Source organism: Corvus cornix, chromosome 5 (genome assembly GCF_000738735.6).
Source record: "Corvus cornix cornix isolate S_Up_H32 chromosome 5, ASM73873v5, whole genome shotgun sequence".
Taxonomy (NCBI): domain Eukaryota; kingdom Metazoa; phylum Chordata; class Aves; order Passeriformes; family Corvidae; genus Corvus; species Corvus cornix.
In genome coordinates, this window is record NC_046335.1 from 27,991,789 (window position 1) to 28,009,600 (window position 17,812).

Sequence of the window (17,812 nt, forward strand, 5' to 3'; positions counted from 1 at the left end):
TTAGTTCCATAAAAAAGCATAGCTATCCCTAGCAGTAGCAGGGGGAAAAAACCTTAGAAGCTATAATGGAAATGTTTATCTTATTCCCCAATGAGTAAAATCAAAAAAGAATTAAGTTTGTACCAAAGAAGTGAAACATGACATTTTCCAGCAATTTCAAATTTTAGGCTAGAGATGATTATAAAAAAAAAAAAAATCTGCTGTTTGTGCTGCATTTTAAATTTTCCTACAATATTTATCAAAAATGTAAATTAAATATAAGAAGTCTTATTTGTAATTCTTTGTTTTGTTAACAACTCTAATTCTCTATAAACAGCAGGTAAAAAATTCAAGAAAACCAAATCAAGTCAATATTATACTGAACTCAGTGGCTAATATTGTTTCTTCCAGTGTTACCGAGACAAGCAAAATACAGTAAGAACTGTACTGTCAAGAATTCCCTGGTAATTGCCATATACGTGTGCTCTGTGAGGATTTTTTTCTGGATACAGCACAAAAGTTCTGTTTTATATCACAGTGCTCCGTTGTTTTAGAAGATATTAAAAAATGTTCCTATTGTTGCTTTCCTTCACTGGTTATTCTTTTCTGATTTCTCATCATCCCTTCAGAAACATTCTTTGATGCCTCCTCCCATTCCAGTCTCCCTCTTCCAGTATTTTTCTCCTACTACACTGCTCTTGATCAGCAGTTTTGCACTCTGCACCTCGGTCCTTATGTCAAGATCTCACAATCCTAGCTGTTGACTAAACACCTACCCACATCCAGCATTGTGACCTACCTTTCTGATCTCTCACGAATATGTAGCTGCCACTTTAAATCAGCATGATGAAAACAGACCTTTTGATTGCCACATTAAACCTTCCTGCTTACTAAGTTTTCTCAACACCTAGACTACCCCTTACTTGATGTTAAACAGCCTCAAAATTTGCATCAAAATTTGCACATCAATTTTATTCATAGGAAATTCTGTTAAAATTTAAAAGAAAAGGGGCATTGACTCTTAAGTCACAAGTCTACTGTGATATCCACAGAAACATTTCTTTTCACACTGATTAAATATTGTGAGGTGAGACCTCAGTCTTTTTTTGGTAAGCTTTGTTCAATTTGCTACTTTGCTCTCTCACCCGTCTGGTTGCTGCCTGGCTTTCTTTCCAGCCCACCATGTCCCTTTTTGATATCTGGATTTTAAACTCTGTAAAAGAGAATGTCTCACTACTAGACCACAGAACAGTTTACTACAACAGGAGCATCATTTTTCTATAAGATTCTGGGACAAAATTGTACAAATAATAATGAGAAAGGATTGTGAGAACTAAGCTCATTATCTTGATTTAGAGATCTACCAGTCATTCTAAACTAGGAACAATTTACAAATTAGCAGATGTTAATATAAAGATAAATGAAAGAGTCCTATGGAGCAACTCCTAGTGGAAGAAATAGAAATCCTAGTCTTGATTTACAGTAAGCCTTATTTGGAAAATTTCAATAATGCTTGTTATACTGACCCTCAGCAAAGGGTTTATTTCATTCTCAAATACTTGTGACATGCTATAAGGTGACCTCCTACTCAGATCTCTGAGAGAAATACAGAAGATGCTAATGTTTTTTCTTCCTCTCTGTGTGACAGTGACATTTTATGTTAATTTCATCTGCTCCTTGAGCTCTCAGAGCCAAAACATTCTGTGGGAGGCAGAATGATGTCATTTTAGTCATAGCATAATTTTTCAGCTGCTAGAACAAGACATATTGTGGCATATTCTTCAGTACTTTTTAAAAGTAGTGAAATATAAACTTAAGGTGATATATTTATGCATGAGGGGGTTACACTGCCTTTTTCAGTTTTTAGAGCTAAGTAGCAGGTTTAAAGTGACATCATTCCTCCTCCACCAAATATTTTTGCTTTGAAGCCTAGGGAGACAAAATAACCTTGACCAATTAATATGATTTCCAATTGTTGTAACTACAGGAAGGTAACTTGAAACATGAATTTTGTGTTGCATTTCAATCAGGTGCTTAACTTAAATGTCATCCAGAAGAAACCGTCCACAGGAGAAATTGGTCATTTTTTTTAGAAATTTGAAAATAAAATGTAAGTAAAAACACTGAAATTCTCCTAGGTCTAAACAAATCAGAACTAGTAATCATCACAGAGGATACAATAAACAACTGATGCACTGCTAGCTCGGTTTTGAAGCCAGCGAAAAGATCAAAACCAAGGGGCCTCTCTAGTCAGATTTTCAACAGAAACAAACATGGTTTCTACTTTGGATTAATCCAGAAAATATTCCAAACAAATAACAGTTATGAGTGATGATTAGGAAATGCATTTTGAACTTAATTTGCATTTTTAACATTGCCTTATGCAGCAAGGAAGGCATAATCTGTAGAGTCTGACCATTTCTCATTCTTCTTTCTTATGGTGTCCTCACACTCCTGGAATACAAAGGGGAAGTATAAGAATAGGCAGGAGGACAATAAAAACAAATCCCCACAAACAATCCCCTCTTTTCTGAATTCAGATATTGTTTTTCTGTTTCAGTTGTAGGGAACAAAATTTCATGAAAGACTCAGCTGCCTAATGCAAAAAGATGTGTTAGTAGTAGGACAGGGGAACATTTATTGTCTTTACTGTGTATTTGGAAAATGATATGCTACCTGCAGATTGACAGAATACACTCTGAGATCCAGGAATCATCAAAACTCTTTGAAGCATTAGTGTTTCTTTGTGCTCAGGGATATTAAAACAGTCTCTTTTGTTGACTGTTATGAGAAAGCCACTGAGTCACACGTCAGTGAGAATGTTTTCCTTATAAATTCTCTCCTTTCCAGTGTACCTGCACTGCAATGTCTAAATTTAAACAGAAGAAAGTAAAAATAAAAACAAAACCCCCCAACAAACAACCCACAAACAATGCCCCAGACCCTGAAAGGGTGGTAAATTTCGTAAATTTAAACACAAGACTATTTTAAATACCATGTTTTGTATAAAGAGATAATGTTGTTTTACTTCAGATGAGCACCAAATTTTGATTGTGTTCTCTTTTACTAGTAATATAATTACAATACTAAATATTTTCTGTCAGAGATTTGTATAAGGTATTTTTCCAACCAGCAACATATCTGATGTGATAACTCAGAATGATCTCCTATTACTCTGGAGTATAGTTAGGTGTTACAGTGGGGAAACTGCAACAGGTGTATCAATCAAGGAGGCCCATGGAAAAGAAATATATATGGACAGATTCTTGGTTGATGTTTCAGAGATGTTCATTTCTCCAGCCGCATGGCCGGAGCTCTTCCGAGGAGCTGCTCAATCACGGGACCCGAGGGTCCTTGGCGACACGGGAGCACAAACCAACCAATGGGAACGAGGCTGAGCAGGGGCAGGGAAACCCCGTGCCTCCCCCCAGGGCCCCTCTCCCAGGACCACATGGCAGGGGTTAGGGATCAAAAAATGCTGTGCATCTTTTTTCACAGAGGTAGATGCTACACTTCTATGTTGAATTATATTGCTATGGGGGTTTTTTCCCACCTATTTGAACTAACAGTGATTCAGAATCAAAATTTGATTTTCAACTATATTTTATTTAGAAATCTAAATCTGAATCCACATAATGCTTAACTATGGCATTTTAAATCCTCCTTAAGTCTATACTTCTCCACAAGAGAGTCCAGTGGAAAGATATTAAAAATTATTAAATTCCAGGCACCTAACTCTTTGTAACTGAAATTTCATGTCATCAACTCCTAGACAGTAATACGTTTAAAATGGAAGGGTCATTCAAAATAACAAAAAAAATATCCCTTGTTATTGAAAGTATGAATGTTTCATAGAAAGCATAAACCACCACATACCTGTAGCTTACATTTTTCTCTAATAAAGTGTCACACAGACTATATACTAATGGGTAAACTGTACTCCCTAACCTTTAAATACTTTACCCTTTTATACAAAGACTGAGCATTATTAGGTAATGAAAGAGTGTATGAGAAAGTAGTAGATTATTTATGATAGAAACAAAATGAAACTAATGGGACAAGATTTGAAAGCTGTGATGCATGAAAGGTGCTATAGAGACAGCTTTGGCACCATGACAAATAAAGATAAAGACTCAGTGGGAAGCAACAGTGTGAACATGACTACGAAGAAGAAAGAATAGATTTACTGAATGAATCCTTACCATCTGGTGTTTATTTAATACACAATGAAGGTCAAATGGCTAGTGATCCCTTTTTCTATAGTCCAGTGACCAAAAGAATGGGAAGAATCAATGAATTTATCAATATGTCTGGAAATGTTTTAACATATGATCTGATTGAGTCAATATTATAGGAGCAACATGTTCATTACTATTTCAGATATGGTTTGGAAAAGACTCTATGGACAAGAAGTGCATCCATTTTTTAACTCTGTCAGAAGTTCTATCAAAAAGCACATCATTGCATAAAAGCAGATGCATTTAAAGAAATAGCATTTATCCAGTAACATTCAAGAAACTAGCAAAACAAAATCATGGCTTTCAAGTCTGAAAATTAATTAGTTTGTTTTAAGCTCTGTGAAATATTTTCTTCCTTTATTTCATTCTTTCCTTTGTTTCTGCTAGATTGAATACACATCTGGTTTATGTAATTATACTACAGGGACTTATTAAAGTTTAGTGAAATATGCTTATTAGGCATTATATGCAAACAGCATACACTAAGAGTAAATCTTATGTATATTTAACAGCATTATTTTACATAACATTCTGTCTTCTTGGAGGTTCTAGCTGTTCTATGCTTTCCTTCTCTAAGGAAAAGTATATATTCCATAATATTTACCCATACTATAGTGCAACTACCCTTTGTTGACTGGAGCTCTCTTAGCTATTTGATTAATAATGAAATTTGGTAAAAGACTTACTTTTACAAAAAATTAAAAATATAAGATTTTTTTTTAAAATACAACCCGTCAAATGGTTAAAAACATTCTTATATCAACCTCCAAAACAGACAATGTTAAAAGGTGTTATTTAAGACTGTGTACATTAAAAACATCCTTCAAACAATGCCTTAAAAATTTTGAAAGGAAGTAACTTGGTGTTTACAGATTTAACCACTGGAACTCCTGACTCCTGCTTTCGTCTCTATCCTCCATTTCTCTTCTGGCCTCTGAGTAATTTTTTCGTTTTATTTAACTATTTTCAGTGGAGGTATAATAATAACTATGACACAGAAACGTAGTAGGTCCTCTTTTTTTATAATAAACCTTGATATTTTTAAATAGAAAAAAATTGTACATGCTGCTTCAGCGGCAACCTCATATCTGATGAACAAAAATCTCCAAAGAATCTTCCTTTTAGTTAAGACTTTAATAATCTTGAATTAAAATTAAAATGTAGATTTTACTATGACTTTTCATTAATGTAGATGTATATTGTGGAAAATAATTCATAGTTAACTATACACACAACCTATCTGATGTTCTACCCTTCTATTTCACAAATTAAATTTAGCTCTCATTTGTGTCATATTTTAACTCAAATATTATAAATACAAGAAAACTAGAAATAGCAAATAGGTCCTGCCCCCTACTGGTGAAAATCCCATTCTAATTAACTGGATTTCTGGCAATGGACAGCTAGCATGGTAACCCATAGGGTACCTCTATTTTAGGGTATTGACAATGTTCTTAAATAGGCAGGATTAAAAACACAGCCTCAAATATGAATCACTCCTCTATTAGAATCTGAAAAGTTTAATGAAACAAAGGCTAAGAAGAGCTTAGAAATTAATTTGGGAAACATGGAGAAAACTCAAGCACCAATAACTACTTACCAAATGCCTTCCTCACTGTTAATCATATCTTATCCATCCTCTTCCCCTCCACTTATGTTAGATTACCAGAAGGGAATTAACCTATAATGTCTCTTTAACTGAAAAATGGATGATACCACTTAACATCTATAAAATCTACCAGTCTGTGCCAGGATCAGCCACAGAGATTAATGCTGTATGTTGACGTAGTTTCTCATCTCCAGATAAACACATTTTTTACCTTAAGCCACCTCTCAATGCTTCTTGATGGAAACATTCTCAACTTGAGTATAACTAGGATGCTTCTTGGACAATCAACTAAATCTGTCTTTTTCCATTCTTTTTCTTTTTTCCCCTTGCTCTCAATTTATCAGGACAACATATTTTTCTCAGAAGCCAATTCAGGATAAGACAAATGTGAGATACACTTTTAATTACCTTAATATAATTAATTCTAGGTTCTCTATTAAAGCACTATGCCATGTTTTACTCAGAAAAGCAGACCAAAAGTCTTTTTTTTAAAATCACCAAAGGAAGATAATAGTTTCATAAGCTCTCTTCTTGCAAGACCTGGGATATTTGCACCCACAAAAGCCCAAATAAATTTAATGAATTCTCTTTTTCCTATCCTCCATTCACACTATACTTTCTGAAACATTTAATGTTCATTAGCACATGTAGCTAACTGTTACTCTGTTGAGGAGGACACAGTTAAGGATCTGATTTTAAAATGCTCCTACCTCTTCCAGGGGATTAGCTTATAGGATGAGAAAAGATAATGAAGCACAGGGCAAAATATATAATTTTCTGTCTCTTTTCCTAGGGAGAGCTTTCAGGAGTAATGGCGAAAGGCAGTTTACAAAATGTCATCCATTCACACTTTATTACTTCAAAGGTAAGATGTGCAAGAACAGAGGGTGTGTAGGCCCAAATTCAGAATCCCTTTTACTGTTCCTCCTTGGAACCTCAGTGACTTATAATTTTACTTCTGCTGCAGAGAAGTAGATATCTCTGCTTGTTCCTTTGCAGTATTATTTGCCAGCAACATATTTCAGCTCAATCAACAAATTTCAGTGTCAGCAGCAGGTGACAGGTTTCTTGTTCTTAAGATTGTCCTAATGACACTTTCTGTTGCTGTTGCTTAGGTTTATGTTTATGCAAGTGCTGTGAATGTGAGGTGTTAATCAGCAGCTCTAATTACTAGGGTGGAATGAACATTCTAGGATTCAGTTCATTCGGTTTTCATAAACAAGGTTTACCTGAGGCTTTGTTCACACAGAAATGAATTCAGAATGATAGAAAGCCTGCCTATAGTGCCTTGAAAACATCTTTAATCTATGTGGTCCCTTGTTGATAATTTTAGGTGAAAACTGGATTTTTTTCATCAGAAGAAAAAGGGAAAATTAGTAGTCACGGAGACAGAAAAAGCTACTTGAAATCAGTTGAATTCCTATCTCATTTGAGTAGCATCTCCTCCGCCAACAGTTTAGGGGCCAAGGAAGATTTGGAAAATCTGGGAAGCTAATGACCCCATAGCCTTGGCCACTCTACAATAATGAATAGGGGAAAACGGTCTTGGGAAAAACTCCCATGGATATGGAGACTGAATAGGTATGAAGAATTGCTGAAAAATTTAAAATCTGGCACAGATTTTATAGCCTGTGATGGAGAAAACACACTGTGTATTTAAAAAAAAAAAATTACTGATCTGGAATGTACTTATGTGCCTTTCTAAAACAAAATTCAGTTTATTATGAATGTGGTGCTTTAATGATTATGTAGGAGTTCACAAATACATTATTGTGAATGCATCATCTATATTTTGCACATTAAATATAATTTAGATAAGGATTTATTAAATATTTCCACACCGTCCATATTTAAAAATATATTATCTCCAGATATGGTGTTTAGTTTTAGAACTATTTCAATGACTTTGTACATGAAAAGATACAAGTGTATATTGAGTTGGGTGAAAGAGTAAATCCCAAAGTTTATAAAGACGTCAGTACATATTTGGGTGTGTGTAATTATTATAATCTTTAATGCAATAGCTAAATACTGCAAACATATAAGAAGCTCTACAGTTCCAGATTGTTAAAAAATAGAAATAGAGGTTTTTTCTTTATTTCTTCCAAAAAATGAAGTAAAGGACGCAAAGAAAGAAGCTCAGTGGAACTAGGAAAGCCGCCAACCATATTGTCTACATGCATCCCAACAATACTTTACAATCAAGTGCTTGACTGGATCCTTTCCCATAATAGCCGCTCAAGGTCTCTTTCCAAACCTTCACAGAGCAGGACCTATGAATCTTCCCAACAGCCAGAACAAACAAAAATATTTCACTCCTCTTCCTACTCTGGTTTTACAGTATCCAAAAACATTCATAAGATCTTTTTTACCTGATAAAATTAGCATGAAATTCACTTACTTCAGAGTAGAATTCTTATTACATAACTGTTTATGTAATCCACTACCTCACATGCTGATGCTATTGAATGAGTTTATAACAGAATAAAGATAAATGAGAATAGACCATGGATCACAAGTCCCTATTAGCACTGCACCATGAAAATGTCTTCCTTCACTTCTTCCCTTTCCACTGTTACAACTCCAAATGCCATTCATTATTCTTTCACTACCTTGCTCTTTCCACTTGAGGACTCTATGCATTTTGTATTTAGTACATTGATCTAATGAAACTTTAATTAATATTTATTATTGTTGACCTTATTTTAATTATTTTTCTATTAAACAGAAGCAATAAAGGAACAAATAGCAAATTATTTGTCATAGCTGTGAAAGAAGACAAATTCAGGTGTCTTCTCAGAGAACCAGGCACTGTCTTCTGCTAGAAATTACCTTTCTCAAGAGACTTATTCTCTAAAAGACTTCCTGCAAAAATCACCCCCTTTCTCTGTGGCTGAAATAAATTCTTCTTTCACAAAATGTAGTAAGACTGAATGTCCAGAGAAGCTCTTCTCTATTTATGTTTCCATACTATAATATTCTACATTATATAAATGCCTTTATATTAATTCAAGGTGAAATTACACATTAGAGCTGCCAAAACAGAAAAACTGGCCTTCACCTCTGCTTCATTCTTCTCCATTTTGCTGGACCTTGAGTTTTACAAGCTCTGCTTTGAGTTGATTCAACTGACCAACCTGGCAGAAAACTAACCCAACAAAACAAGCGTAAAAGTTTTCTGCCAGACTGGGGAGCAGATTTGGTTCAGTGCAAGATTCCTAAGTGTCAGAGCTGATGAAAAAGGGATATTGAATGGTACTGGGGGGAAGTTTTTTGGCATGTGTGCATCTCTTACAACAGCACAGTTTTAATGTACTAACTTATTTTCACCCTGTGTCTCTTTTTAAACCGAGTTAAACAGCAGTAATTTCCAGCAGAATAAATAACTTCTACATTTGTTTTTATGTAATTTAAATAAAATAAATTGCAATTGTTAAGAGAACTTGAAATGTGACATATACTTTTATTTAGACAATCACCATTTATTTTTAGCCAAAAGGCAGATGAAATTCTTCTACTATTAATTTTAGCATTTTACAATGAAGCCCTGGAAGACTCGTTACGGCAAGCAGTTTCACTAAGAACATGTCCTGCACCTGAGATAATTTATTTTGAAGAGGTCTAAAGTGACTTAGAACAGAAATCACACTGAAAATTAAAAGCTGTAACTGTTCAAAACAAACCAAAACTGTAGTTAAGAGCTTGCTTCCAAGAACATAAGGTGTCTAACTATTTAGCTAGATGACCACTCAGCTGTTCTAAAGTGCAGGGTGGATGATACTCTGTTATCAAGTCAAATACCAAGCAGACAAAGAAAATACCTAATTTTAAAATTCCTTCACCAGCATTAGTCAAGGATTAAAAAAATTGTAAGTATGAAACATCTCTGTAGGCATCACAAAAGTATTTCCTAGTATTTCCCTTTCTCAGAATTTTGGGTCTCAGACTTGTCAGAAACTAAGTTTCTGTAGCTTAACCTGTTAATGCACATCAATTGATACATGTAAGAAAACACCATCTGTGCAATCTTACTCATGTCAGTTGTGAAGTAATTCAACTTAAAATTCTTTCACTGAATAGACACATCCACATGCACTATAATCATAGCTGGAATGCACATAGTCACTTACCAAACAGAAGAAAATTCACTGTGACTGAGCCCTTAAAGATTTTCATACTTTTATTAAGTATCACATACTGCATTGTGATGTAAATATTTAGTTCTTAGTTTCTATACAGCACTGAATGTAGATAAATTCCAGGCTAAATGCCCAGCTAGCCAGTTAGACAAAATATGACCTTAGAGGCTGTGACTCCCACAATCATCAGACCAATTATTATAATTCTTTAATCTGATACAATTTCTTCTACTTTTTCTCTAAGTTGAGTACAGTATTAGTGACTACAGCTAACAGAAAATGAACAAAACTATATTAGGAGAACGGTGCATCTAGTTTCTGGTTGTAAGAGATCTTCAAGTTACGCTAGCAGCTCCAGGGAGTAATACGATACCTGATGAAAGACAAGACATTGGAGGAGATATCTGACTTTTTCTTAAATGACAAAGGTATCTTTAATTGATGTTTATTAAAAGCAGTTCAGATGTTCCTAGTTGAATTTAGACATATATATATATACACACCACATCTAAAAGGCTTCACAAAATGCAGTTCTGCATTCTCATGTATACGCAGCTTTGTTAATATAAGGACTGTACTATGAAAATGCAACATTCAAATTAATTAAATTACACTCAAACAAACCAAATAACCAATCTAAAATGATTGATATATACGGGCAAAGAAGATGAAAACATTTTCATATTTTGAATTTGATCTTCTGCCCTATTAATATAGTGCAATAAACTTTGCTGAAAAAGTTCAGAAGAATTATTCAAACCTAAGCTGCAAGACTAACAGATCCAATACACCTCTGAAAATAAGAGTTGAGCAGAGCTATCTCTAGAGCTGATAGAACAGCGTAGTCCTCAGGACAGCTCCTCAGAAATCCCTTCCAGCACCTCTCTGGAAAGTAATAAATAATTTTAAAGAATATACAGTCTATATCTCCTCTTTGCACTCTCTATTTTTCTTTTCCTACTTACACATAGTCTGCTTTATCTGCAGGATTTTGATGACTTGTCAGAGACACTCAAATGTATTTGGAGAAACATTGCCCCAGCAAAAACCCTCATCAAATAGAGATAACAGATGGAAATGAGACAAACAACTTCCTGATCTAAGCAGGCAAATTCAGGATTTGGTTTACAGTAGAGGGAGATGGGACTTTTGATGAATTTACCCACTGCATTCTTCTGTGAAAGCTTGACATGGGCTCTCCCAAAGTGATTTGATTTTCATTAGCGCAGTATTGTTAAATGAAACATGCAGAATATGCTGGCCTCCAAATCGTCTGTGTATGAAAACAGCAAGAAACAAGAAATTTCCTAGGAATTAAAATTCCCCTTTATTATAGCAATCCTCCTCACAGACAAAATTATGTATCTAATTTTTTGCATGCTATGCTAAAATTTTGTTCTCCACTTAATGAAAAAATATTGGCCGCAGTGTATACTTCACTTGACTTATTTTTTTAAAGGTCTTAACTTTTTAAAGGAGAAAATAGAAGCTCTTTGTTTTGTAAAAGGTTTTGTATCCCCAGCATCCTGTACCGTAACTTTTTTCTTTAAGAGTATCAGAAGTTGAAGAGGAAATTATCAAATTGCTTTTATATTTTGTGCCTGATATGATCCCTACCTGGATTTGAGGTTCTGAATTATCACAGCACAGCCCTACTGAAACTTCTTAACCTTACTGTTTCTGAATTGATTCTTATATCTGCATACTAAAACACTTCATCTTATTTCAAGATAACTGAGCTTGCTGATGGAGAATGTGTCTTAGGAGGAACAATGAAAGGCCATCAGAGAACTGAACGCACTTGGCTGATTCTATCTGAATTTTTAGGCAAAGCTAAATCAAAACCCAGGTCTCTGAGGCTGGGTTTGAGAAGCAAGCAAGCACAAAAGATACTGCAAATTAAACTCACCCTTCTGAAAATATATAGAGGGTTTATGTAAAAGAGTTAAACCAGAAAATACCTTTTTTCCTGTTCACTTTTCAAGTCAAAATGAAAGTACCTGAACAATTCCTTCCAGATCTGTATTTACCTAAAATATATCAATGAAAAATAAGAGTAGCCTTAAAGTTGTTAAAAAATTATAAAATAACAGTAATTATTGAATTGGGAAGTCAGTGTTCCAAACAGTGAAATTAATGTGTACCAGATCAAAATATTGGCATTTTTCATTATCATTCTTAAAGCCAGAAAACCTTTCCTTTTTGGAATTTCTGAACTGACACAAATGTCTTTAAAAAGGGCAATTAGTGACAAGTGACTATGAAGAACCCTGTGTTGAGAAGCTGAGCCTAAGCCTCTTGAAGATTCTCCATGTAAACAAGTCAGACCACATCACTCATTATCCCTCTTTTGTTTACTGGGAGAAAAGTTCAAACTATTTAATGAGAGGATTACCCATACTTCAACTCCATTGAAAAAGATTAATTGATATTTTCCTGTTAGGGGTTTAACCACTTGGATTTGGCCTCATATCCCCCATTGTTACTGACGCTGTGATCAGCAGAGCAAAGTTGCTTAAAGGTTAGACAAACTTCGCAGCATAAATTACACAAACTAATTTATGTTAAAGTTTGGTGAGCCTCTAAGCCTGAAGAGCTTCTATTAACTCCTCAGGTGTTTAGAAAAAAATAGCTGCTAGAAAATAAGATTATTTATGAAGAAATAGCTAATCTTTATAGAGAATTTTATAGCATATTGAAGCATTTGGATTCAGTATAGCAATTGTGCTACTATAGGAAAAATACGTAACATTCAGTGAAGTCAGTACTACTAGTATTATTGACATTTCATTTTAATGTGCTTGTTTTCCAATTACATTTAGGATGTGGGGGGAGCAGGGCCATGAATCTCGAAATATATTTTTTCTTCAAAGCTTTAAAAATTTTCCAAAAAATGAGTGTCTTGTGGACATATGGCTGCATATTTGGATAACACCATTTGCATTTTCAAACTTGCAATATTTTTAACCACTCATTTGGCTTTTGCTTTCAGAAAAGCAGACAGTTAGTGCATTCATTTGAAATGATTTAGACTCTTTAACTCTTTAAAAAGACAAGAAAGGAAAGTATATTCATGAATCATTTAACATATATGTTCATATTTATGCTTGAAAATGTAAACTGATAATCTGATATAGATTTATTGAGTAAAAAAACAAAGATCTTGTAAATATTAGATATTCATAGATATTAAGAGAAAAGTAACACCACAAAACACATAAGACTTAAAGAGAAAATGTTAGCATTAGCAAAAAAATGGAAATGGTTAACCTAAATGGAAGCAGTTAGGACACAATTACATAGGTTTTGATCCTACAAAGAAAGTATGCTTCAAATAAAACTGCTGGAGATATCATCCTTCAAAAAACAACATTCCCCATTCTTCTAGTGCCTAATGAATATGCAATATTTACAATTATTTATTCTGCTTTAAAAATGACTTTGACTCTGTATTCTGTTTAGTAGTGGAAAAAGTATTGTATCTATTAATAAAAAAAACCAAGATGGTTGACAAAAAACCACTTCTCTAAAATATGAAATAGAAGTATTTTCAAAAGCAACAGATGAACGAAATGAGAAAATGTCAAAGGTTCTTACAAGTAAGATAGAAGAATATATTTTAAAACATGCTGCAAGTGAAATGGTAATGGAAAATTAATAATTTTGAGTCACTTTTAAGGTGCATAAAAATATATGTATCAAAAATTTGGGTAATTTTAGTTTCTCCAGACTGAAAAAAGTGTTATTATAGATTATAGTTTTAAAAGTCTCGTCATATAGTGCGTAGATTGTTTGATGAATAAAGTAAAATAAAAAATCAACTAGTTTTCAAAAGTTGGTGTAGACAATTCCAGCTACTTCAGAATATTCCTCTTTAATGTATATATTCTAAACTCTATATATGCTAAAATATGCAATAGTCTGAAATTTGTAATATTGTGCATACATTTGGACATATTGCAGACATATTTGGACATATTGTGGACATATTTGGAGTATTTCAGTTTTTTTCTTAATTGACATACTATATGGATACTTATATTTTCAAGAAACAGCAATCTGCTTCATTTTGAATTATTTTTTTAATGTGTATATCTAATTATTACTTATTTATTAATTTCAGCAGAAGTTTAATTAATTAGCAGCTGATGCAAAGTATGACAAAAGTAAATACAAGCACTTACATTACTTCTGATATTGAACGAGTACAAATTTTATTGACCCTAATCCTGACAAATGTAGTTAACCTTATTGATTAACTCAAGCACTGAAATAGAGTGAAAAATGTTTTACCACAAGACACTATAGTATGACCACTATGTCAGCTATTTCAGCCGTCAAGACTTAAATGCACAGCCTACACTGAACATATTGATTTTCCTAAATAGTCCTCCTATAATAAATACTAGATTATCACTGCAAGTCTCTGCAGACATGTTAGGTGATCACAGAATGGAGCTGTAATCAGAGGAAGTTCTGTGAAAGAAAATCTTTTTTTATTCTCCTCCTCTGAGAAATTAGGTATAGAGGAAACAAGGGACAGCAGAAATCACTGTAGTTGTTCGTATAGAATCTGCTCTTAGATTATGAAATATTTCATCTTAACACTTAAGCTTTCATCCTTGCAAAGGCAAAAGTTTTCAGAAATGTGTATAAATGTACTTAACATCATTCCTATGTTTTTAAAACTACTCTAATTCCAAGTTAACATTTAAATTATTTAAGATGTAGCTAAAAAACACTTATAAAGACAAAACAGCTTGCATAAACTGACTGTAATAAACCTTCCTTTACTTTAAGAGAAATAGAATCAATATATATAATTTTTTTTTTAAATCCGGTTGTTTGGTGGTCACATAAGAGCTAATATTTTTGTTAACTTGACACAGGATTATTTTTAGAATATAATTTGCCTTTTTGTAATGCTATTTAATGCTAACTAGGACTGTAAAAAAAAAAAAAAAAAAAAGAAGACAAAGGGTTATAGGCCATGACATTTTCTAGCCTGAATTATAAGCCCTTTCTCATTATTTGAAAATTTCAAATGTACCTTTATTTGCTATGAAAGACAAGACAAAACCAGAAGGAACACAAGACTTTAACAAAACAGAAGACAGATGTCCAGAAATTATCAATTGCTAAAGCACACAGATTGTGATTAAATTTTAATGTGGCTTTTAACTTAAGTAAAGATTTTGCTTATCGAAGAGAAAGAATCCCAGAGAAAATATTGTTATTGATTTCATCATTTTAGATGTAACTGATCCCTTAAGTAATTTTTCTTGGTTTCAGTGTCACTTTTAAGTGTCTTCTTAGACTTAGGAAATCATTAGAGGGCATGTTCATTTAAAATTCTAAGTCTAATGCATAAATTGCTCTCCAGTGGACTCAAAGCCACATCTGTTGAAAACAAAACAAAGCATTCAATGTGCTGAGTAAAATCAAAACAGAACCGTAGAATGGTAAGAGAGAGTTGAATTAGGCAAATTAAATGCCATGAAAAAGTTTTCGATTGATTTAGAAAATGATTGTATACTTTAAAAAAATATATTGATTATCTTTAATGCTTTGAGATAGAAAGCATAATGTGTACTACGACAACATGACAGTCTCACATATGGTGAAATACATGAATTGTGCACATGGCTTTTTAGTAGACCTATACTAGGACAGAGGTTGCCCATTTCATATAAGCAAGATGCAGTGGCTTGGTTTGTTGATTTTTTTTTAAACAAATAGAAAGTGAATTACGATGTTGCCACACTGATAAAGAAGCAGTTCTTATTGTTCTGTCAATAAAATTAATTGCTAAAATTGAGGCGCCATAATAGCCACTATCATGTTCTGATGTTTCATAAATATTTAACTGTGTAAGACTCCTGAGGTCAAAAGGGCTAATTCCGTTTAGTTTCCTGAATAGTCATGCAAATTTGGCTATTTAGAAAGTGAAGTGAATAATAATGACAGACCTTTATATATAGCGTTCTTTGATACAGACATGCTGTCTCTATTTACTCCATAGATTTAAAGTAGCCTTTTTGAAAATAACCCTTGATTTTTCATAGAGAGTTCTGTTAGAGTCTAATATCTACTCCTTTAAGCTTAACTTAATGTCTTGTAAAAGAGAAAAGTAGCCATGAAGCTAAATTGTTTTGTAACATCTAAAACAATTCTCAACATATTTCTTGGCGAGTTCTATATGTAAAGCCCATATGAAGAGAAATTACCCCCTCAGTCCTCTTTTCAGAACAATGAATTAATCCATACTTCATAAAAAGTTCTAGACTTTGAGAAGTGAACAGATAAACATTGGTCCAATTAGAACATTATTAATGTTTAATTATTAATACCAGCCTTTTCTGCTGTCCTCCTCTCCTCCCTCAACTGCTTAGTCTTTGCTTAAAATCCATCTTGTCACACTTTCTCCTCTACACTTGATTAGATCTGTGAAACTAGAATTGTGCACAAAACAGGTGTTGACCAGTGTGATTTTTACTGAAAATTCAAATATATCAAATGCATCTCATTGACAAAAGTCACAGAAGATTTTTTTTAACATTCATTTTGCTTGCACACGTTCTTTGTTATCATTACTTGCATTATGTAGAGGGTCCCTGAATGTAACTTGTTCCTACTTACATCTTCAAAACTCATGACTAATCAAAATTATGATTTGTAACAATATGTAAAAATATTATTTGAACAATATGTTCAAAAAGTAGAATAAAGAAAACAAATAAATAATCATGTTAGCTTACACTGAAAGCTTTCACCATACAAAAGGGAAAGCAGGTGTCTTAATGGGCCAAATGAGAGAATGAGAGGAGTTCAATCTTTTCCACCACCCAACCTCTCTATGATCTACTCCTGTGGCTAAGAAGTAGTAGTAACCTGTCTAATTTTCTTCCAGTTCTATACATCAGCTTCATGAACTAGTAAATACATTTCAGCTCTGAATATGAAATAAGAAGAATATGAACTAAAACCCAGAGAGCAGCAATCATGATTAACACAAAAACCATTTAGGTTCAAAGATCTGCAAGAAACACTGCATGAATACAAAAGACAGTATAAAGCCATTTACCATATGCAGTATTTAGAACAATGTAGCTGTTTTATTTTTCCATTACAGAAAAATAGCATCGACTTCGGTGTGGTACACATTGATTAATACTATGCCTCTAATGACTACTGCAGTCATTTAATACATGCAGCAACTATGCAGCAATGCAATGAGGAGCTTTTTAGACTCTGGCAATGCTCAAGCTCTGAATGGCAAGAGTGGTTTACGGGAAGAGTTCAAAAAGCACATGAAAGCAAAACAAAATCAGCTAACTCTCCAAGGCAAGACGTCTGTTATGTGTCTGATATTTAACTCAAAGCCTCTAGTGGCATTTTCTTTGTGTAAATTAAACATCTCTGATGTGACTATATTACAAAATAAAACATCATAAATAGCTCTTGCATCTCTGGAGCTCCCTCTCCTGTTTACGGTCAGCAGCCAGCCTTCTTTGGTTCCTATTCAGGTAAACCAGACACTTATGAGTCTCAATAAGGTTAGGCCGTGTGATCTGACTTTCACAGATTATAGATATTTTTTTCCAACAGTGTCTCTACTGGAATTTAATGACAAAAGTTTGCATGGCAATATCTACTGACATTTGTATAGAAAACAGTGAATAAGATTCACTGCACCATAGAACCACCTTGAAAAATTATTGAGGAAGCTTCCAAAAAGACATTTATTAAATGCATGCAAATACCCATAACAGAATTGAGAAAGTGATCTCAGGCACAGCAGCTGAAGTTTTTAAAAATTTTAATGTTTTCTTCAGAAAATTTAACTA